Genomic DNA, 22876 nt, shown 5'->3' with positions numbered 1-22876 from the left:
CCCGCTGGCGCAGCCCCGCCTTCCTGACGCGCTGAGAACGAGACGCGCTGCTTTCTCCTGCCGAGAAATCCAGCACCGGCGCTTCTGGGTAGCCCTCGCAGGCCGCCTGGAATATCGAGACCAGAGAGAGAGATACCATTCCTCATTCATCCTAACTTCCAGGTACAGAACTGAATAACCCCTCACAGAGAATTCTTTAGTTATTCACTTGGCAAAAACAAACTTAACTTAAACTGTAACTTTCTATTCCCGCCCACGTATTAGGCTTAGGTCAGGTACACGGGGTAGGCGTATTTAGAAACACCAGTTGAGTACGTTTAGTCAAATGTATATGTGTATGTAATATATTTTATTCATTTTAAAACATCTTATGGCTTAGAAACCATATCAATGTTTTTACAGTATTATTTTATACAATTGCTTTTAATGTATGCACTTTACTTAACTATAAGTATTGCAATAATATCGATCCATTTCTCTTTTATGAGAAAAGAGACTGATCAATAAATAACACCTTTTTATTGAACACGCCCGTCTCTTCCTTTTCTCTACAATCTGATGAGACTAAGAACGCACGTACTGACTGAGTAAAATAAATTGCCTTTTGTTCACACGACTCTCGAGATTTACTCTTGATTAGGGGAGAGCAAAGTTGTCATGTTCTATGGTTGTCAGAAACTAAATCCCTTCTTGTCTAATCAGGGGAGTTAATTCTTTCCTGAACATTCGAGAAAGTTTCTAGTGAACTCTGAGCTAAGCTGGCAAACCCAAAACTTTAAGTCTAGTATCGACAGTAGTAGACCTAGTTAACGTCTGGTCTAGGCCTTTACTGCTGTAGGTATTATTCCAATGCGCAGAGCCTATTGGGATGATAGGAACTACACTACAGGACCCGATGGGTCTTGTTAATAAACCCCTCACACACCAACCTGGTTGGTGTCTTGCTTCATCATCGGGGTCCAACCAGGCAGCCGAATGCCGCCTGGTTGTGCTTCCATGCCTGACTACAGCGGAGCAGGTGTCGTGCAACAGTGTGATGTGGATGAAGGTGAGTTTTAAAAGATACCTCTGGGGATCCTTACCTACTGTTTTATTCTTGGCGGCCCAGGGTATTGATAAAAAATATATGTGATGCAACTGCAATTAGAAAAATTATCACTAAGAGTTGGCTTATGTGGTCTACATGTTTCAGTCCCTCCTGGAAAAAATACGCAGGACTTTCTTCAGGACCATGAGGAAGGTAAAGTGAGTGGCAAAATGTTGTGCCACGGGTGACATTTGTCCTACACACGCGCTAAAGTGTGTGGAAAAGGTGAAAAATAAAAATAAAATGAAATGAGTGTCTATATACTTACAGACACTTGACAACTGCAAGAAAAAACCTGCGAAAAAGGGGGAAGAAAGGAACAATACACAACATATATGATGCAACACTTGTAAAAATGGCATACAATGCGATTGATTGGGTGTCATGCATGATAGTTCCTGGGGCCAAATCAAGTGACAAGGAACAGGCAAAAGACCTTAGTGCCAAGCTCAGCCACAGAGGCTACCCAAACGGATCACAGAAAAAGCGCAAAAACGTGCAAAAAAACAAAACCGCGAGAGATTAATTGACATGCCTTCTTGAACAAAAACCCATACCTGTGTCACCACCTTCAACACGGTCTCTACCCAAGTATCCAAAATAATCAAGAAACACTGGAAAATAATAGGGATTGGGAGCCTACACTGGGACCCAACCCTCATTTTGCACAGAAAAGCCAAATCCATAAAAGATGCAATTGTCTCTACCAGACCAAAACCCATGCAAATCTCTCACAACACAATTACCAATGCATGAGGCCTTCCCAAGATCACAGGCCAATTTGCATGTGGTGACTGCAGTGTGTGCCACTTGACTAGCACCACAAAAACTCTGGCCCTCGAACCAGGGAAACTGTGGGAGTTGCGTGCCCACACCAATTGCAACACCACACATGTAATTTACCGGATCACGTGCCCATGCAACCTCACATACATAGGTATGACCAGCAGGAAAATAAAGACACGCATTTGTGAACATCGGAGCACTATCTGATCTAAAAAGAACACTACCAAATTGACCAATCACTTCCTGGAAATGGGCCATACCACCAACGACATGAGGTGGGTAGTGATTGAAAGCATCAACCCCAACATGCCAAACATTCAAGAGAAACTACTGAACAAAGAACAACAGTGGATTTACCGCCTGTCTAGCCACAAGACGGGCCTGAACGACAACATACCCTGGAATATCTTGAGCAACCACTAACCACTATATCCACACCATCTATCTACATATTGAATCAGTTTCCCCCTATCCACACACTGTCGGACTCACATTCTATCACTAATATAAGTACAATATTGCAATCTGCACATAGGGACTTACAGGCTGATTCATCAAGCCGAATTGCGCTCGCAAAGGGCCAGATTCTGAGAATCTGGCCCATTGCGAGCGCAATTTTAGCATTTGGGATTCATCATCCCAAATGCAAAAATCGGTAATTGCTAATTCGCTAAATTGCGAGGAATTACATTTAAGGAATCTCTATTTGAGATTCCTTAAATGCAATTCATCAACCATTTTTAAATTGATAATTCGCAATTTCGGGCCGCTATTTACCGAGAGGTCAGACCTCTCGGTAAATAGCAAAAACTTAGAAAAATGCTTTTAAAAGCATTTTTCTAAGTTGCATGTTGCACACACACATGTCCTTTGGACATGTGTGTGTGCAACACCTGTTTCAATTTGCATTTAAGGGGTGCTACAGGGTGTCCTTTGGACACCCCTGGCACCCTTTAAATCGCTATCTTATTTGCGAGTAGCAAATTGCTAATCGCAAATAAGGATACTCCCCATTCATTCCGATGGGCCTTTTGGCCCATAGGAATGAATGGGGAGTTATTCCTTATTTGCGATTAGCAATTTGCTACTCGCAAATAAGGAATGTGTAGGAATCGCTATTTATTTAGCAATTCCTACATGAATACCGTTTTGCAAGTCCTTAATAGCGATTCGCTATGAATCGCTATTAGGGGCTCGCAAAACGGCCCGTTGATGAATCAGGCTGTTAGTTCTGTGTGGAATTATGCAAAACAGTTATGGCCCATAATGGCCTCATTGTTTATGATCTGATGACCATACCCCTATTTCTTCTAGTCTCCCTGGTCACGGCGCTCCTCATATTCTAAGACTCTCCAGCACCATCATAGGACCAAGTCCTAAGAAGGCCCCCATCTTAATTTTGCGGACACTTAATTTTGTGGGCACTGTTGCAACCGACAATGGCCCCACAAACTTTCTCAAACAATAAATAAAAACAATTTATTAACAATTTAATAATAGTTTTCTGATTACATGTGAGTACAATTGACCATGTATCAAATATGGCGCATCCCGCAGACTTCCGAGTCCTTTATGGCCCCCTAGAAGTGTGCCCCACACATTTAAGTACATCCAAGTACTATCCCTGGACCACATCTTAAGATGCCCGCCATTCGCACTTCGATTGTAGGAACTCGTCGCGCATGCGCGCACTAACGCACTGCCTCCGAATGACGAGGCTCCTTTGCCCAATACCCGGAAATACTAACAGACGCGGGTATTTAACTAAACGCCACCGGCACACACCTACCAGCCGGGACGCTGAGGGACCCAATAGGTATCCCCGCAGAGGACACTCTCCAAACAAGTAAGGTCTCGCTATCCCCGCAAAAGCTTTCAGACGGCTTGATCTTTTCGCCCGATGTAGGCTAACCACAGAGTTTGTCTTCCCCATAACTCTTGCAGATCGTAAACGGGAGTGCCTCTCCCCCGCGCCCTGAATTACTGGAACAGCAAGTTATAGTGATGTAATTATTGGTGCACTTTTTTAATATGTAATTTTTAAATGTATGTTTGTCTCACTATATTCTTTTAGCCCTTTGGTAGCCATACCGCTATGTAATCTCACCAAGGCACCCCTTACAGTCCACGAGGTTTGCCCTGATTTAGTTCACTATGTAGCACACGACATGCCTTAATAGCGTGGGGCCCCCCACCGCCACTTCAGCACGCCCCAGTGTTGATCTACTCACTAGCCATTTGGCAGCTCCTTGACCAGCAAGCGCCACGCGCTGACCTTGCCATAGCATGCCACCAACCAGTACGTGCATGCTGCGCTCTCCGAGCATCTGTCAAAATGGTGGGTGGCTCAATTTATATGTGTATATGCTTTTACATGATAATCGACAAATCATAAAAATTTATTTTTTTAACTTCCTCACATTTAACAAAGGCCACCTCATTTGGAGACAAGCTACACAGACAAGGTTAAAATAAAAGAAGGACTACTGTGTAAACTAAGAAAAGTAAAGATGTTTATTAAGGTGCAAATTATATCTAGCTCTGAATTTTGCAATAAATATTGTATGCAAAATGTGAGAAAAAATATTACTGTGCTGACATATTTTAAGTACTGTTACGGTATTTCCTAGAATTTTTTGTTTGTTAATGCAGAAGTATTTTAATATATTTTAATAGTGCAGTGTACAGGTATGTGTGGCAATGGTATGCTCGGTAATGGTATGTGTGGTAAAGGTACTTATAATGTGCCCCTATGTAAGTTTGTACTAATAACATGCGTGGTAAAGACATGCATTGTACTGGTTGAAGCAATGTAAAAAATTTGTTATAAAGGCATGCGTTGTTCCATCATACATCCAGTGGGCAGGCGTAAGGTGTAGCCCCTCCAGGCCAAGTTAGATAGTATCTTGGCCTGGGAGTCCCCACAAACCCAAACTGAGGTGAGAGATTTCTTAGGCATCACAGGGTACTACAAGAGGTTTGTCAAAGGATATGGCAGCATTGCTGTCCCCCTTAACAGAGCTGACTTCAAAGAAGCAGCCCAGAAATGTGATTGGGAGGCATGCCAAAAAGCATTTGTCTCCCTAAAACAGGCCATGTGCACAGCTCCTTTGCTTAAGGCCCTTGACTTTTTCAGGGAATTCATTGTACAGACAGATGCCTCAGAACATGGCAGAGTGCCTGTTCTATCACAGCTAAATGATGATGGCCTAGACTAACTTGTAGCTTTCATCTCTACGACGTTACTTCCCAGGGTACAGAAGTGTGATTGAAAATGAAGCCTTTGCTGTGGTCTAGTCCCTAAAGAAGTTGAGACCATTTCTATTTGAGACTCACTTCCAGGTTCATACAGACCACAGGCCCCTCAGGTGGCTAATTTAAATGATGGATGAGAAGAATCCAACATTGTTGAGGTGGTCCATCTCCTTACAGGAAATTGACTTTACATTGGTACACAGACCTGGGGCAGATCACATCAATGCTGATGGTCTCTCTAGGTTCCTCTGCCTTAGTGATAAGAACCACTAGAGGTTGGGTAGCTCTCACCACTTTCAGCTGGGAGGGATACATGGTAAACCTGACAGCCTTAGGGTGGTCTTCTCCCTAAGCTTTTGCCTGATTTCCTCAAATTTTTCTGAATTGTTTTTGTTGGCCTTAGGACTCTGAACACCTTACCACTGCCAACCAGTAATAAAGGGCCTGTGCTTCTCCCCTATAACATGATGTGATTGACTTATCCGCAATTGGCATATTTAAGTTGCCCATAAGTCCCTAGTAGAGTGCACTACATGTGCCCAGGGCCTGTAAATTAAATGCTACTAGTGGACTTGCCGCCCTGATTGTGCCACCTACTCAAGTAGCACTTTAAACATGTCTTAGGTTTGCCACTGCACGGCCTGTGTGTGCAGCTCTTGGCAGACTTGGCATTTAAAGCCCCTTCCCAAGCCTTGAACTATCCTTTTAATACACATAAGTCACCCCTAACGTAGACACTAGGTAGCTCATTGGGCATGGTGTTCTGTAATCAAAAAGTAGGACATAAACGTATATGTTTTGCATGTACTGGTAGAGAAAAACATCCAAATTCATGTTTTACTACTTTGAGGTCTACCTCTCTCATAGGTTAACATTGGGAATTCCTTATTACATTTATATGCTGTAATTCCTGATTGAGAAGGAGTAACCCAGAGAAATGGCTGCCTTCTAAGCGAGCTCTGTGTCGCCCGCGACTAATCCCCGCTATCAGTGTTGATATCCTGTGAAATCAGCCCCTTTCAAGCGGGCGAAGTTTATCAGTACCCCATGGTGACATTCGTACAGCTTGTGGGCGAGGCAGGGTGGTCTGCTGGTGAGTGAGGCAGCAACGCGGGTGACCCGGAGATCTAGGGAGGATGCCACCCATGGCCCATATTTTTATGATTGTTACATGATATGCAAAGTCTGTGTTTTTGGTTTTCAATAAAAATAACTTAAAAAAAAAAAGGTAAGTAGCCCTGTCATGTTTCATATCTTTAGAAAGATAATGACAAATTCACTTTACTGGTAAAGATGAATTTATCAGAACTATTTTAAAAAATACCACTTTTATAAAGATGGATTTTTCCTTCTCTTCGCCTTGTATGCCTGCAGCCTGTCTCCAATACATGTCTGGGGTGGGTGTCAGCTGGACTTTGTGCATGCCCTCTAGACAGTCACACACAAAGGGAGCTTAGGTGTGACTGAGTGGGCCATCCTGAGCAAGATGGGAGGGAGGGAGGGAGGAGCTGACACTTACATCTGAATAGACTGTGTCTTGTCCGCACACAAAGGGCTGCATACACCCCTGTAGTGAGACTGGAGCCAGAGCTGGGAGAGAGGACCTCTGCATACTTCAAAGCCCCTCTTTGAAGTCACCTCCACTTCAAAGGCACAACTGGGTATAAATACCAGGTTCCTGGCCCCACCAAAACAGACACTAGACCTGTGAAGTAACTCTGCCAGGAGGAATGGCTACCGTGCTGCTACAAGGACTGCCACTCTGCTGGACTGCTGCTCTGTAAGAACTGCTTTTCTGCTGTGCTGTCCTTTTGCCTGCTACCCTCTTCCCTGCTGGGGAAGGACTGGACCCATCTCACTTGAACCCAGAGTGATTCCAAGGGCATGCTGGCTTTCTCCTATTCTGTGACTCAAGGACATCAAAGACTTCTTATCCACCTGCAACAGCACCTGTACTTTGAATGTTGATAGTCTTGCCCTGCCAAGTGGTACTAATCTAGTCCTGGGCCCTTGGAAGTGGGTATAAAGTTTTGAAAACCCATTCATAAACAACGTTGAGCAGACCGGAAGAGGTGCATCTCCCTCGATGCTGCTGCATCGCCGCTGCTGCAAGGATTTCAGGCCTCTCATCCCCAATTGCGTGGCACCTCCCCTCTCGTTACTGATGCATTGCCTACATCTTGCAGCTCAACGATGACACATCTAAAATTTGTGTGGCTTTACACTAACTTTGATGCAGCGGTTCCACGCTGATTCACTGCCTCTTTGCTGCTCGCAACACGACTCCATCGATGGCTCATCCCAGGTACTTTACATCAGGCCAAGGCTGGTTGCTGTATCTGACCTGTGCTCATCGTGGTGAGCCTGAACCTTTGGATTTACCCCAGTCACGTACAACCAGATGTCCCTGGTTGAAGCTTTAAGCTTTTAAGCACTATATTTTATTGTATTCCTTAAAAATTGATAACTCTGGTTATACTTATTGTATTTTTGTCATTTTGATCTTATTTTATTCATTAAACATGTAAGATACTTTTCTAAACTGGTGTGGAGTCTTTTTTTGCTGTTTTCAATATGTTACTGTTGGAAGTGCTGCACAAATACTTTACACATTGCCTCTTAAGTTAAGCCTGCCTGCTGTATGCCAAGCTCCCAGGGGGTGAGCAAAGGTTATTTTATGGTGTGTATCTGACTAGGATTGTGGTTCTTGCTTGGACAAGGTACATACCTCTGCCAACCAGTAACCCAATTTCTAACAGTCCTCCTGACTGAGCAAGCCCCACTACGTCTGACTATGGACAAATGTATCAGGTATTAGTAACATAAGGATGAGATTGACCTTACATTGTTATCCGACAATCAAGTGGATTCAAAATGCCAGCCACCATTATTTTTACTGTATCAACTGTGCTCACGGTGCGATTCCAGGATGAATGTGGTGATAGAGATTCTGAACTAGGCACGGTTTATTGATAGAAACTGCCATCAGAAACTCTGGAGCAGATTTACTAAAATCTACTGCAGAAGATCTCAGCAACCATATTTGCTATGCTTTGTTATGTTGCGTGAGGGAGGTTGCAGGTCAGCATCATATCTACAAAGATAAAGTGGTTTTTTTCCTTCTGTTGGGGCACAGTTAGGCTAGCCAGTGCCATGTATGCACTTTTCCAACATAGCACAAAGGTATTTGCGTGATGTCTAGCAGAGGTCCTTTAATAGTAGAGTATCCTTCTGGTACAAAATACTATTGTTTGGATTACTGTAAGACTTTCCAATCACTGAACTTGTACTGTACTGTGAGTACAAATCTGATGTTGGAAAAGATGGGAGAAATGAAAACATTAGGGCTTGTATCGAGGAGGCGTGATTTTTTTTCTGCGCAAAGCCCTTTCTACCATTAGGGCTTTGCGTAGAAAAACATAGGTGGTAGCTAGAAATGTCCATGTACCACCCATGGCACTCGAACTGAGCTCAAAGTAGCACAGCTGATAGGCCACGTTGAGGAGACCCTGATCTGGATTCACTCAATTTTTTGCATTGGGAGAATGACTACCCCATATGCAAGATAAGCTGTAGACATTTTCAGGAGCCTTTCGAGAGCCCATTTGGGATCGTACGTTGCCCGTACTTCCATACACAAGTGCTCACCTCTAGAACCTGTCCTGACGAAGACCCCGACGTGAGGACACCACTCACCCTCCATCTTGCTGGGGTCGAAACGTAGACTGTGTTACCCAAACACCCACGAGCTCATAGAATGGAATAATTCAATTGAAAACGTACCTATGAGCAATGTATATATGGGAAAAAACAGCCCTGTAATAGGCTGGAAAGGTCATCTTGTATATAATTGTAATTGTGTCTTTGTCACAACACCTTTACCCTGTCCCTCACTCGCCAATTCACTACCATTGCCCCATCTTCCTACCTTCTCACACTGAGAGCACTGTGAAGACTTCATGTACTACCAATGTTTTGGAACTGATGCATTGCAACCCATTAATGCTTTGATTGACAATCGCATTTAATGCTGGTGTTACCTATGGAAATTAAATTCCTGTTTTTTAATTTGTTTCGAATCTCTAGTGGTGAATTGTTTTCTGTTTTTTTGTAATTTTTATGAGAAAAAGAACTACCTCGACCATTCTCTTCAACGTACTGCATAGTCGCACAAAGAGCTACTTCACATCAATGTTAGGGAACTTTCCTGCTTAAAAACGGTTTTGAGTAGGAAAGTACAAACAAACACTTTGCTCCAATTTGCCTCACTCTTTCCTACTTTGCATCGGCGCAAAGTCTTGATACATTTGCCCCTCTGTTTTAGAGGTGTGGAGACCAAGCAGGCTACTATTCATCCAAAACTGAATAGCCTCAAGGCTGGATCTTATTGTTAATTGGCGAAGAGTCAACTTACACAGCACTTGGATGCTGAGCACACAGCTGTGCATCTGGGGCCCCAGATAATTCATTCATGGAGAAAGAGCAAACAAATCGCCAGTCCCCAATAGTCTGGCGAATGAACATCAGGTAGTGCTGTTTCTGTCCTTGTACTATGACAGAAACCCAATGAAGGTCCCCAAGTAACACTTTTCTCTCAGTTTGTGACTGGCCTTGTACTATGACAGAAACCCAATGAAGGTCCCCAAGTAACACTTTTCTCTCAGTTTGTGACTGGCCTTGTACTATGACAGAAACCCAATGAAGGTCCCCAAGTAACACTTTTCTCTCAGTTTGTGACTGGCCTTGTACTATGACAGAAACCCAATGAAGGTCCCCAAGTAACACTTTTCTCTCAGTTTGTGACTGGCCTTGTACTATGACAGAAACCCAATGAAGGTCCCCAAGTAACACTTTTCTCTCAGTTTGTGACTGGCCTTGTACTATGGCTGCCTCCCACAGATATCTAAAAAGAGTGGAATGTAAGAGCTTGGCCTACAGTTCTTAGAGTTTGTTTTTTCAGGAGGTGCTTTGTTAAATGAATGCGTTAACAGAACCCAGTTTAAACATGTCTTGCATGGTTTCTCAATGAAGAGAGCTGTTCACAAGTCTGTAATTATAGAAAATAAACCACTTATGCCATAAGATGGACTCAGTTAAATCTCACAATGTGTCAGATCAGTGTCCTTGAGGATGTTTTGATGCCTCCAGACTGTTGTGTTTGGTGGTGTGATACCACTTCTGATGTGACTTCTGCAAGCCCTCTTGTGGGAATAAGAAGCTGTGCACCACCTTTGGCATGCATAGAAGGGGATGGATACAGTACCTGGCCTTAGTTATGGACCAGACGCAGTTAACAATGTCAAGAATAGGCCCTTCCATCTGCATCATCTTGTCTCAGACTGAGCAGCAGGAAGAAAGATTAACTTTGAGTTCTTCATCCATTCACTTCAATGGTGGGATGATATGTGATATGACCAGGGATGTCATCGAGCGTGTGATTTGTGATGTAATCTGTCACATCATGTGTGAAGTTGTGAGTTGTGCATTTGGGCTAGAGATGGTTGTGTTACTCATCATAACTTCCAAAACGGTCGCATTTTAAAGTTCTTCTGGTTTCCAGTCTAAAGCATAATGCCTCTTTAACTGAGGAGTTTTAAATGGAATGGGTTTGTTTGCATTTACATGCTTACGCAGAACTTTCATTTAACAAAATGATTTCTGGGAATTCTCAGAGTTTGGTAATTATGCAAAATATCCCACTAACCCCTCTAAAAGAGCTTTAACTGTGTGCTGTGGAGGTAGGAGAAGAGCAGGGCTTATTGTCAGGTTCTGTGCTCAGTCCCCATATTCAAACATGCACTTCAGGAGCTGGGCACAGGGCATGCCTTCATCCTCACACTGCACCCAGCCCTCTTTCCTCGGGTTTGGGGCTGAGCTACCATTTGTCAGTCAGTCAGTCAGTCATAAGCTTTTATTCGATATGCAAGATATCTTATAAGCACATTTACAATACAATCATTACAGTGTACAAAAAGAACATTGCTTTAAGAAGTCAGTATAAGAACTCATTTAAAAAGGATAAAAGGACATAAAGTGCCCATTAATAAATTAGCTAAAAAGAGAATTAAACCGCTACTGACAATCTCTTACAACAAATAAGCCAAAACTGTTTTAAAAATTTAGCTGTTCCACACACAATAGGGGGGGAAGTGTCCGTAGTTAAAATACGCAAGGCTACTAGGTGGCTACGAGTACCCATATTTCAGAAGAGAGGTTTCAACCAAAAACTCCTGGGCCTTGCATAGTCCGGGCATTCAAATAGGACATGCGCAATAGACTCAACCCTATTTGGGCAACATGCACAATTAGGGGAAGAACGGGCCGGTGATGTCCAATTCGAAACCACAGCACCTAGCGGGAGAGATCCAACTCTAAACTTAAAATAAAGGGCTCGGTCAAAGGGGAGGATGATCAGGTCCAGGTAGGGTTCAAAGGCCACAATGTCTTTGATTTGTAGGAAGGAGACAGTGGACTTACAGTGGTTCGAATCCGTAATTAGGCGCTCCGCCGTCCATTTCCAGAAAAGCGCCTTAACAACTTCTTTTGGAGGGGCTGAACGTGATGACCAACAGTCCCCAAGTCCGATCTTCTCCAGAAGCTTTTTAGTTTCTCTTAACCATCTGATCTTAGCCCAACCCCCCAGACTCATTATTTCCCCCAGACCATCAGCGTAGGATTTTAGTTCTTCACTCCTCCAGATTCGTGTCCATAGCAGGAGCGGGCGAAGCTGGGCCAGATCTTTGATGTTTTTACAGCCCATATCCAACAACACTGGTACAGTTGGTGTGCTCAGTGGAATAGAAATAATGGATTTTAGTAGCTTGCTCTCCGCTATCCCTAGGGCATCCAAACGGCAGTGGCCCCACAGTTCTGCCCCATACAAGGCTGATGTCACTACTTTGGCCTTGTAAATATCAATTACTGGGGTAAGTGATCTCCTAGGTGAGGCCCGGAACTCCCTCATGAGTGCTCCTCCTACTTTCCTATGGTTGAGGACCATTTTGTGGATATGATTTGCCCAAGACATCCTATCCGTAATCCGAATACCAAGGTAATTGAATTCGGGTACTTTCTCTAAGGCAACCGAGTTGAGTGTAGGTGGGCGGCCCAGTTTCCTAGGTGGATTTAGGACTAGGTATTTTGTTTTGTCCACATTTATTATTAAACCTTTTGCAGCACAAAACTCCTGGAAACGCGCTAGTAATTTCTGCAGGCCTTGGGGGGTCTTCGAGATCAGAAGCGTATCGTCCGCAAAAAGCAAAGTGGGGATACGGACTCCTCCGAGACAGGGGGCGTCGGCTGGTTCTTGTTGAAGATGTTTTACCACCCTATTCAGATATAGTGAGAATAGGGTGGGCGCCAAGACGCAGCCCTGTCTTACGCCCCTGGACACTGGTGTCTTCTCGGTGAGCTCTCCGTTTTTACCCCAACGGACCTGTGCAAAGGTATGGGCATGGAGGCTAATGAGGAGGGACAAGATGTAAGGGGGTAATCCCAACTCATTAAGCACCCTCCAAAGCTCTTCCTGGGGGACTAGGTCAAAGGCAGTCTTCAGGTCTATAAAGGCCAAGTAAAGACTACCCTTGCCCAGTTCCACCACCTTCCACCCCAGTAGTTCCAACCTAAACACCTGCTCTATTGTCCCCATACCAGCCCGGAAACCTGCCTGAAAGTCTGATAGGATTTTATTCTCCTCCACCCAATGTAAAATCCTTCCAAGGATAGCTTTACCAGCTATCTTTTGGGTGGAGTCTATCAGACTTATGGGGCGGTAGTTCCCCGGGGTTTCCCTACACCCTTTTTTGTAAATCGGGACCACCACCGCCCCTTTCCAGGATTCTGGCACTGCCCCTCCCATCATGATGTCGTTTAGGAGAGCGGCAATGACCCTTCCCCATTCTGCTGGGTATGCCTTCATAAGGTCCCCGGGAAGGCCGTCTGGGTCCGCTGCCTTGCGAGGCGCTACCCACCCTATAACCCCCTCAATCTCTAAAGGAGTGAAGAGATCATAGGCGTGAGGTTCAATTGCTAGTGTGAGGTCCCCCCCAACATTTAGTTCCCCATCTGGAGGGAGGTATAGAGTCCCGAAGTGTTTTACCCAGTTTTGAGGCGGGATGTTGCAGGGTCTCACAGATGCATCGGGTTTATTCCGTGTGCCTATGAGATTCCAAAAGGCCCTTGAATCCCTAACTTTACTAGCCTGGAGCAGGTCTTCCCAGAATTTATCTTCCCACTCCCCCCTAGCAAATTTAAGGGACTTATTATAGGCCTTCCTTGCTTCCTGTATCACACCTCGGGATTTATATTTAACTGCCTCAACTAACTTTGCCTTATGAACCCTACATGTATGGGTATACCAACCAACAACAGATTTTTTAAATTCTTTGTTGCCCGACTTGTTGGGGTGTGAGGTAAAAACGCTAGATAAGGCTTCTACCAGGGAGACAAAAAGCCCACTCACTCTACCCACCCCTTCTAGGGAGGTTCCGACATTTGTTACCGCATGATTTAAGAGGGTTTGAATTTCCACTAACTTTATCTCGGAGAGGACCAATTTCACCCATTTTATACGTCTACCACAAGGGGAGACTTCAGAATCATCCGGGGGTGCAGCTACCTGGTTAATGTTGTCCTTCCTAAAAGGGCGCCACCACTGGACCATGCTTAAAGAGAGTGAATTGTGGTCACTTTCAGTTGTGGGGACCACCTGCATGTCCCTTACGTAAGACCATAGACACACATCTATTAGGAAATAATCTAACCTAGAGGTGTGTCCTGGTCTGTTGTACGTGTGGGCACCCCCCCTATCCGAGGATTTCCTCCCGTTTGCTGCCCTTAAGTTAAATTCGAGGCTCAGGGAGTATATCTGGAGCGCCACTTCTGTCCATCTTCTAATCGGTGGTATTTCCAATACCGGGATCCCCAACCTGATATCCTCCTCGTCTTGGTCGAGGGAAACGTCCGAGCTTAAGGGCTCGAACGTACAATTCATATCGCCTGCAACCAATGTACTTGTCTTATATGGGGTGTTTTTTAGCAAGGTCTCAAGGAGAGATATTATGGGAGACTTTCTCCCGCCCTTGGTTCCCCGGGCATAAACATTGTAAACATTTAAGACAATTCTTCCCCTTTGATCTATTAGGGTGATGTTTTGTATGTCCGGGCAACCTGTGGGAAACTCCACTACTCTGCAGTCTAAGGAGGCTGCGACCCAAATGAGAAGGCCACCCGAAGGTCGCCCTCTCCCTGTTTCCGAGACTTGCGCAGGGGAGAAATAGGAGGAAAATCCCACCCTATGGACCGGCGCCAAGCTCCATGTCTCTTGGAAAAGGCACAGGGAGTGCTCATCAACCCACGCAGTGAAATCCGGTAGAGACAGTTTTCTTGCGATCCCTGTGACATTCCAGCTGCAAACCTTAAAGACTAGGTCCGTCACAGCTGAAGTGTCGCTGGGCGCTAGAATGCCCCTGTCTGTGGTCCTCCTCGAAGGTAACTGAGGGGAGCAGGGATCCTGGGGGATGGCTATAGAGGCTACTATCCCACTCACAAAATTTGTTTGGGAGGGTAATACTCCTGCTGGCTCTACTCTACTCTCGATTTCCAGTCAGTAAGGCCCTGGTACCCACAATTGGTTCTCCCTCATACCCCCTGTGACCCCAGCCCAATGTTGACCAAAAGCAGGGGAACTTAAACTTCCTCCAGTTAGGACAACACTTTGCCTGGGGTAAAAATAAGAAAGATCTACCACTTTAACCCCCGGAACCCCCATGCTTTTAATAGGAGTACAAATCGAGGGCACTACTCTTGGGTCTTGAAAATTTATAATTATACAATCCCCCTCCTGAGTTTTTTTCCCCTGCCCCACCCAACCCACTCTGCGGACACTTAGAATGATACCATCCACCCCCAAAGGGATTGGCTTGTTTGCCTTCAGCCAATGGATACACTTGTTTTTGAGTGATTGGTGGTTTTCCAACTGGCCTTCCTTTAAAGGGGGCACGTTAACCATAACAACAACAAAAGGTTGACAGTCTGGTGGAAGGTTTACTGGAGGGATCCGTCGTACTGGATTACTAGCGACCGGTGAAGAGGTAGGTGGGGCAATAGGTTGAGATACAGATCTAGGGGCTTTCCCTGATGCTAACCCGCTGAGTTTAATACGTGCGCCTAATTTTTCGGAGTCTTCCCTTTTGCCACTAGCTATCTGTGGCTGCTTTTGTGGAGGCGGATTAGGCTTATTTTTATCAGACTCTAAGTGTGTTGATAGCCCCTTGTGTTTTGACCCTGCTTTGGGACGGGGAGGAGATTTAGGAGCTGGGATTAATGGACTATTTGGTACAACTTTACTTAGACATATTAGGGGCTTAGGGACTCTCTGGGATGGTGGCTCGTTCCCCTTTGCACCCATGTCCTTGTTTTCACTCACTCTAGTTATCTGTTTAAATGTGGTTTTGAGTGAGTGGAACCCGTCCAGGGTTGATTGCTCTAATTTGTCTATCCTCTCCCCTAGACCCTTGACCTGAGTTAGTAGTGGTTTCAAAAGACTATATACTTTCTCTAAGATATTTTCAGCTGTTAATGGGTCAGTGTGCTTAGGAACCTTTGCAGTGTTAGCGTCTGAGTGTAGCCCCTTAGAAGAGATCAGAACGTCCCCTTCTATGTCCGCTTCATTCTCTACCGACCTACCCCTTATGTTTCTCTTACCCGATCCAGAAGGCTTCCTTACTCTTTGATAAAGGGCAGCCTGTCTCACTAGCCTACCCTTTTTACGTTTTCGTGACTTTTTACTTAAGGGCCTATTCTCCTGACTAGTCTCGGGAGTTTGGCTGTTGGGGTAAACCCTAACTGGCTCCCCTTCTAATATAACTAAGGAGGGGGTGGGCGATTTTGGGGACAGAGGATCACTGGTGGCTTTGTGTGAAAGATTAGGTGATAATGGTGAAGACAGCTTGCTAAGTCCACCGTCTTCCTCAGTAACTATAGGTATAAGTTCGACCAAATTTTCCAGCCTATCTATATTTTGCTCTATACCAGCCAACTGAGGGGGGTATGTGGAAACACCAGTCACAGTAGGTGGGGAGACAGATTGAACCTGGACACTAGACGGTGTAAGCGACTGGTCAGTAGCCCCCAAGGATGAACGTCTTGCGGGGAGGTACACCTCGGATAAACGCCGCTCAGATATGGCGATCTCCTTTTCAATCACCGCCGCCACCCTGGTGATGAAACGGTCCATAGATCCTATAACAGGGCTCGCGGCATTTGACCCCCTTTCGGCTTCACTCCTAAGAAGCTTCCCAGAGCGGGTAGACATGATTGCGAAGAACAGCACAGGGACTCACACTAGGCGTATATACTCACTGCTGCTGCAAAGGAAAGGGACGTGGCCCAGCCCAGCCTTGACAGCCCCTGACTGCCACAGACTGCCCGCCCTTTGCTCGGGCTTCGCTCGGCGTCCCGCGGAGCGCCAGGCAGAGCGTGAAATAGGAGAGTGTTTCAGGCGGGGGCGTGGCTGGTGGTGGGCGCGTCCGCTAGCGCACCTGTGAGAGCAGGGACTCCTGGATCTTCGAGTCCCTGCTGGAGCACCAACGCAAACTCGGTTTTTCCCCCAGCGCCTCCTGGAGCCCAGCGCTCGAAAAACAGCTTTCACCCTCCTGAGCCGCGAAGCGGCACCCGCGGAGCGGGTGCGGCGAGGGGCAGCGGCAGGAACACAGGAGTCGGTCCCAGGGTCAGCGGGACGGTCAGAAGCTCCACAAACGCCACAAACACCACTGCAGCTCTCAGGTGGGTCCCGGGAAGCTCTGGAGACACGCGCCTTTACTGGCTGACCAGGCGGGGGCGTGGCTGGTGGTGGGCGCGTCCGCTAGCGCACCTGTGAGAGCAGGGACTCCTGGATCTTCGAGTCCCTGCTGGAGCACCAACGCAAACTCGGTTTTTCCCCCAGCGCCTCCTAGAGCCCAGCGCTCGAAAAACAGCTTTCACCCTCCTGAGCCGCGAAGCGGCACCCGCGGAGCGGGTGCGGCGAGGGGCAGCGGCAGGAACACAGGAGCCGGTCCCAGGGTCAGCGGGACGGTCAGAAGCTCCACAAACGCCACAAACACCACTGCAGCTCTCAGGTGGGTCCCGGGAAGCTCTGGAGACACGCGCCTTTACTGGCTGACCAGGCGGGGCGTGGCTGGTGGTGGGCGCGTCCGCTAGCGCACCTGTGAGAGCAGGGACTCCTGGATCTTCGAGTCCCTGCTGGAGCACCAACGCAAACTCGGTTTTTCCCCCAGCGCCTCCTGGAGCCCAGCGCTCGAAAAACAGCTTTCACCCTCCTGAGCCGCGAAGCGGCACCCGCGGAGCGGGGCAGCGGCAGGAACACAGGAGTCGGTCCCAGGGTCAGCGGGACGGTCAGAAGCTCCACAAACGCCACAAACACCACTGCAGCTCTCAGGTGGGTCCCGGGAAGCTCTGGAGACACGCGCCTTTACTGGCTGACCAGGCGGGGGCGTGGCTGGTGGTGGGCGCATCCGCTAGCGCACCTGTGAGAGCAGGGACTCCTGGATCTTCGAGTCCCTGCTGGAGCACCAACGCAAACTCGGTTTTTCCCCCAGCGCCTCCTGGAGCCCAGCGCTCGAAAAACAGCTTTCACCCTCCTGAGCCGCGAAGCGGCACCCGCGGAGCGGGTGCGGCGAGGGGCAGCGGCAGGAACACAGGAGTCGGTCCTAGGGTCAGCGGGACGGTCAGAAGCTCCACAAACGCCACAAACACCACTGCAGCTCTCAGGTGGGTCCCGGGAAGCTCTGGAGACACGCGCCTTTACTGGCTGACCAGGCGGGGGCGTGGCTGGTGGTGGGCGCGTCCGCTAGCGCACCTGTGAGAGCAGGGACTCCTGGATCTTCGAGTCCCTGCTGGAGCACCAACGCAAACTCGGTTTTTCCCCCAGCGCCTCCTGGAGCCCAGCGCTCGAAAAACAGCTTTCACCCTCCTGAGCCGCGAAGCGGCACCCGCGGAGCGGGTGCCGCGAGGGGCAGCGGCAGGAACACAGGAGTCGGTCCCAGGGTCAGCGGGACGGTCAGAAGCTCCACAAACGCCACAAACACCACTGCAGCTCTCAGGTGGGTCCCGGGAAGCTCTGGAGACCCGCGCCTTTACTGGCTGACCAGGCGGGGGCGTGGCTGGTGGTGGGCGCGTCCGCTAGCGCACCTGTGAGAGCAGGGACTCCTGGATCTTCGAGTCCCTGCTGGAGCACCAACGCAAACTCGGTTTTTCCCCCAGCGCTCGAAAAACAGCTTTCACCCTCCTGAGCCGCGAAGCGGCACCCGCGGAGCGGGTGCGGCGAGGGGCAGCGGCAGGAACACAGGAGTCGGTCCCAGGGTCAGCGGGACGGTCAGAAGCTCCACAAACGCCACAAACACCACTGCAGCTCTCAGGTGGGTCCCGGGAAGCTCTGGAGACACGCGCCTTTACTGGCTGACCAGGCGGGGGCGTGGCTGGTGGTGGGCGCGTCCGCTAGCGCACCTGTGAGAGCAGGGACTCCTGGATCTTCGAGTCCCTGCTGGAGCACCAACGCAAACTCGTTTTTCCCCCCAGCGCCTCCTGGATCCCAGCGCTCGAAAAACAGCTTTCACCCTCCTGAGCCGCGAAGCGGCACCCGCGGAGCGGGTGCGGCGAGGGGCAGCGGCAGGAACACAGGAGTCGGTCCCAGGGTCAGCGGGACGGTCAGAAGCTCCACAAATGCCACAAACACCACTGCAGCTCTCAGGTGGGTCCCGGGAAGCTCTGGAGACACGCGCCTTTACTGGCTGACCAGGCGGGGGCGTGGCTGGTGGTGGGCGCGTCCGCTAGCGCACCTGTGAGAGCAGGGACTCCTGGATCTTCGAGTCCCTGCTGAAGCACCAACGCAAACTCGGTTTTTCCCCCAGCGCCTCCTGGAGCCCAGCGCTCGAAAAACAGCTTTCACCCTCCTGAGCCGCGAAGCGGCACCCGCGGAGCGGGTGCGGCGAGGGGCAGCGGCAGGAACACAGGAGTCGGTCCCAGGGTCAGCGGGACGGTCAGAAGCTCCACAAACGCCACAAACACCACTGCAGCTCTCAGGTGGGTCCCGGGAAGCTCTGGAGACATGCGCCTTTACTGGCTGACCAGGCGGGGGCGTGGCTGGTGGTGGGCGCGTCCGCTAGCGCACCTGTGAGAGCAGGGACTCCTGGATCTTCGAGTCCCTGCTGGAGCACCAACGCAAACTCGGTTTTTCCCCCAGCGCCTCCTGGAGCCCAGCGCTCGAAAAACAGCTTTCACCCTCCTGAGCCGCGAAGCGGCACCCGCGGAGCGGGTGCCGCGAGGGGCAGCGGCAGGAACACAGGAGTCGGTCCCAGGGTCAGCGGGACGGTCAGAAGCTCCACAAACGCCACAAACACCACTGCAGCTCTCAGGTGGGTCCCGGGAAGCTCTGGAGACACGCGCCTTTACTGGCTGACGAGGCGGGGGCGTGGCTGGTGGTGGGCGCGTCCGCTAGCGCACCTGTGAGAGCAGGGACTCCTGGATCTTCGAGTCCCTGCTGGAGCACCAACGCAAACTCGGTTTTTCCCCCAGCGCCTCCTGGAGCCCAGCGCTCGAAAAACAGCTTTCACCCTCCTGAGCCGCGAAGCGGCACCCGCGGAGCGGGTGCGGCGAGGGGCAGCGGCAGGAACACAGGAGTCGGTCCCAGGGTCAGCGGGACGGTCAGAAGCTCCACAAACGCCACAAACACCACTGCAGCTCTCAGGTGGGTCCCGGGAAGCTCTGGAGACACGCGCCTTTACTGGCTGACCAGGCGGGGGCGTGGCTGGTGGTGGGCGCGTCCGCTAGCGCACCTGTGAGAGCAGGGACTCCTGGATCTTCGAGTCCCTGCTGGAGCACCACGCAAACTCGTTTTTTCCCCCTGCGCCTCCTGGAGCCCAGCGCTCGAAAAACAGCTTTCACCCTCCTGAGCCGCGAAGCGGCACCCGCGGAGCGGGTGCGGCGAGGGGCAGCGGCAGGAACACAGGAGTCGGTCCCAGGGTCAGCGGGACGGTCAGAAGCTCCACAAACGCCACAAACACCACTGCAGCTCTCAGGTGGGTCCCGGGAAGCTCTGGAGACACGCGCCTTTACTGGTTGAACCAGGCGGGGGCGTGGCTGGTGGTGGGCGCGTCCGCTAGCGCACCTGTGAGAGCAGGGACTCCTGGATCTTCGAGTCCCTGCTGAAGCACCAACGCAAACTCGGTTTTTCCCCCAGCGCCTCCTGGAGCCCAGCGCTCGAAAAACAGCTTTCACCCTCCTGAGCCGCGAAGCGGCACCCGCGGAGCGGGTGCGGCGAGGGGCAGCGGCAGGAACACAGGAGTCGGTCCCAGGGTCAGCGGGACGGTCAGAAGCTCCACAAACGCCACAAACACCACTGCAGCTCTCAGGTGGGTCCCGGGAAGCTCTGGAGACACGCGCCTTTACTGGCTGACCAGGCGGGGGCGTGGCTGGTGGTGGGCGCATCCGCTAGCGCACCTGTGAGAGCAGGGACTCCTGGATCTTCGAGTCCCTGCTGGAGCACCAACGCAAACTCGGTTTTTCCCCCAGCGCCTCCTGGAGCCCAGCGCTCGAAAAACAGCTTTCACCCTCCTGAGCCGCGAATGCAGCGGCAGGAACACAGGAGTCGGTCCCAGGGTCAGCGGGACGGTCAGAAGCTCCACAAACGCCACAAACACCACTGCAGCTCTCAGGTGGGTCCCGGGAAGCTCTGGAGACACGCGCCTTTACTGGCTGACCAGGCGGGGGCGTGGCTGGTGGTGGGCGCGTCCGCTAGCGCACCTGTGAGAGCAGGGACTCCTGGATCTTCGAGTCCCTGCTGGAGCACCAACGCAAACTCGGTTTTTCCCCCAGCGCCTCCTGGAGCCCAGCGCTCGAAAAACAGCTTTCACCCTCCTGAGCCGCGAAGCGGCACCCGCAGAGCGGGTGCGGCGAGGGGCAGCGGCAGGAACACAGGAGTCGGTCCCAGGGTCAGCGGGACGGTCAGAAGCTCCACAAACGCCACAAACACCACTGCAGCTCTCAGGTGGGTCCCGGGAAGCTCTGGAGACACGCGCCTTTACTGGCTGACCAGGCGGGGGCGTGGCTGGTGGTGGGCGCGTCCGCTAGCGCACCTGTGAGAGCAGGGACTCCTGGATCTTCGAGTCCCTGCTGGAGCACCAACGCAAACTCGGTTTTTCCCCCAGCGCCTCCTGGAGCCCAGCGCTCGAAAAACAGCTTTCACCCTCCTGAGCCGCGAAGCGGCACCCGCGGAGCGGGTGCGGCGAGGGGCAGCGGCAGGAACACAGGAGTCGGTCCCAGGGTCAGCGGGACGGTCAGAAGCTCCACAAACGCCACAAACACCACTGCAGCTCTCAGGTGGGTCCCGGGAAGCTCTGGAGACACGCGCCTTTACTGGCTGACCAGGCGGGGGCGTGGCTGGTGGTGGGCGCGTCCGCTAGCGCACCTGTGAGAGCAGGGACTCCTGGATCCTCGGGTTTGGGGCTGAGCTACCATTTGGACATAGCCCACCTCACCCAGCCTTTGGCAGGGTCTGCGCCCAGTATCCATGTTGGCATATCTGCCCACAGTGTTTGCCCCAGCACAGGAGGGGATGGGCAAAGTAGCTGGCACTCAGAATGAATGCAGAAGTGGCAATATCAATCTACAGGAATGGAAACACACAGGTGTAAGCATCAGACTCAAACCTGTAAACCTTTGGTTCCCCCATTTCGGAGCCTACACAAGAGCAGCAGTGCTCTGGCGCACTCCCCAAGAACCGCCGCGTGCCAACCAATCACACTAAAACCTCAACACACCAAATCTAGGCCTAAACTTACCTAACTACCCTATCCCTACCCAATCTGATAGAACCACAATGATGACAGGAACTAGTCATGTTCGCCTTCAAGTCACAGTTTCCCAAACAGGCATCTCCTTCCAGCCACCTTTCCACACGGTTACTCCACCCGAGGGAGTGGACTAGAGAACTGATATGTCAACAGCAAAGAGAGCTGTCCACATAAACATAATAATGGAACAGCCTGAAGAGACATCCCTCCGGGATGAAGACATTCACAGACTCACACCTAAAATTTGCAATGACACCACAAAGAACGCTCAACACGCTACAGAAACCTCATTGGCCGTACATCCAGTTCAATATTTAAGATGGATCTACAGAGAGAACAAGTTACTGGTGAAACCCCAGGAAATAATCAGCTGTTCATTGAACAAATAATGGAAACAATGACAGTATTCTCGATATTACACCCCAACTCCATTTTTCTTGGAGATTTCAATATACATTGGAATGAGGAGGATGACACACATGTCTCTACTCTGAAACACTTACTCATAGATCAACACCTAACCCAATCGTGCGCAAGCCTGATTCACAACAAAAGAGGAATGCTTGATCTAATTGCATGCAGAGCAGGAACAAACACAATTGACTTTATCATACCTAACAACTGGTCTGATCATCACTCAATCTTATTACACTTAACAACTCAGACACAGAGACCAAAAGGACAAGGAATCAAACCCAAACCCTGGGTTAGAGATATCAGAAATATAAAAAGAGGGAAGCTGGCTTCTCTTTGCATGAGAAACCTCACTCCCCCATCTGAAATGTGGAATGTTCTTGAATTAACGTACCACTACTACCAAGCAGTGACAAACGTAATTTAGACAGTAGCTTCACATAGCCTCAGAAGTTAGGATAACAAATCCTCCCACCTTTGGTACAAT

Source organism: Lissotriton helveticus, chromosome 8 (assembly GCF_964261635.1).
Source record: "Lissotriton helveticus chromosome 8, aLisHel1.1, whole genome shotgun sequence".
NCBI lineage: Eukaryota > Metazoa > Chordata > Amphibia > Caudata > Salamandridae > Lissotriton > Lissotriton helveticus.
This window is presented reverse-complemented; position numbering follows the sequence as displayed.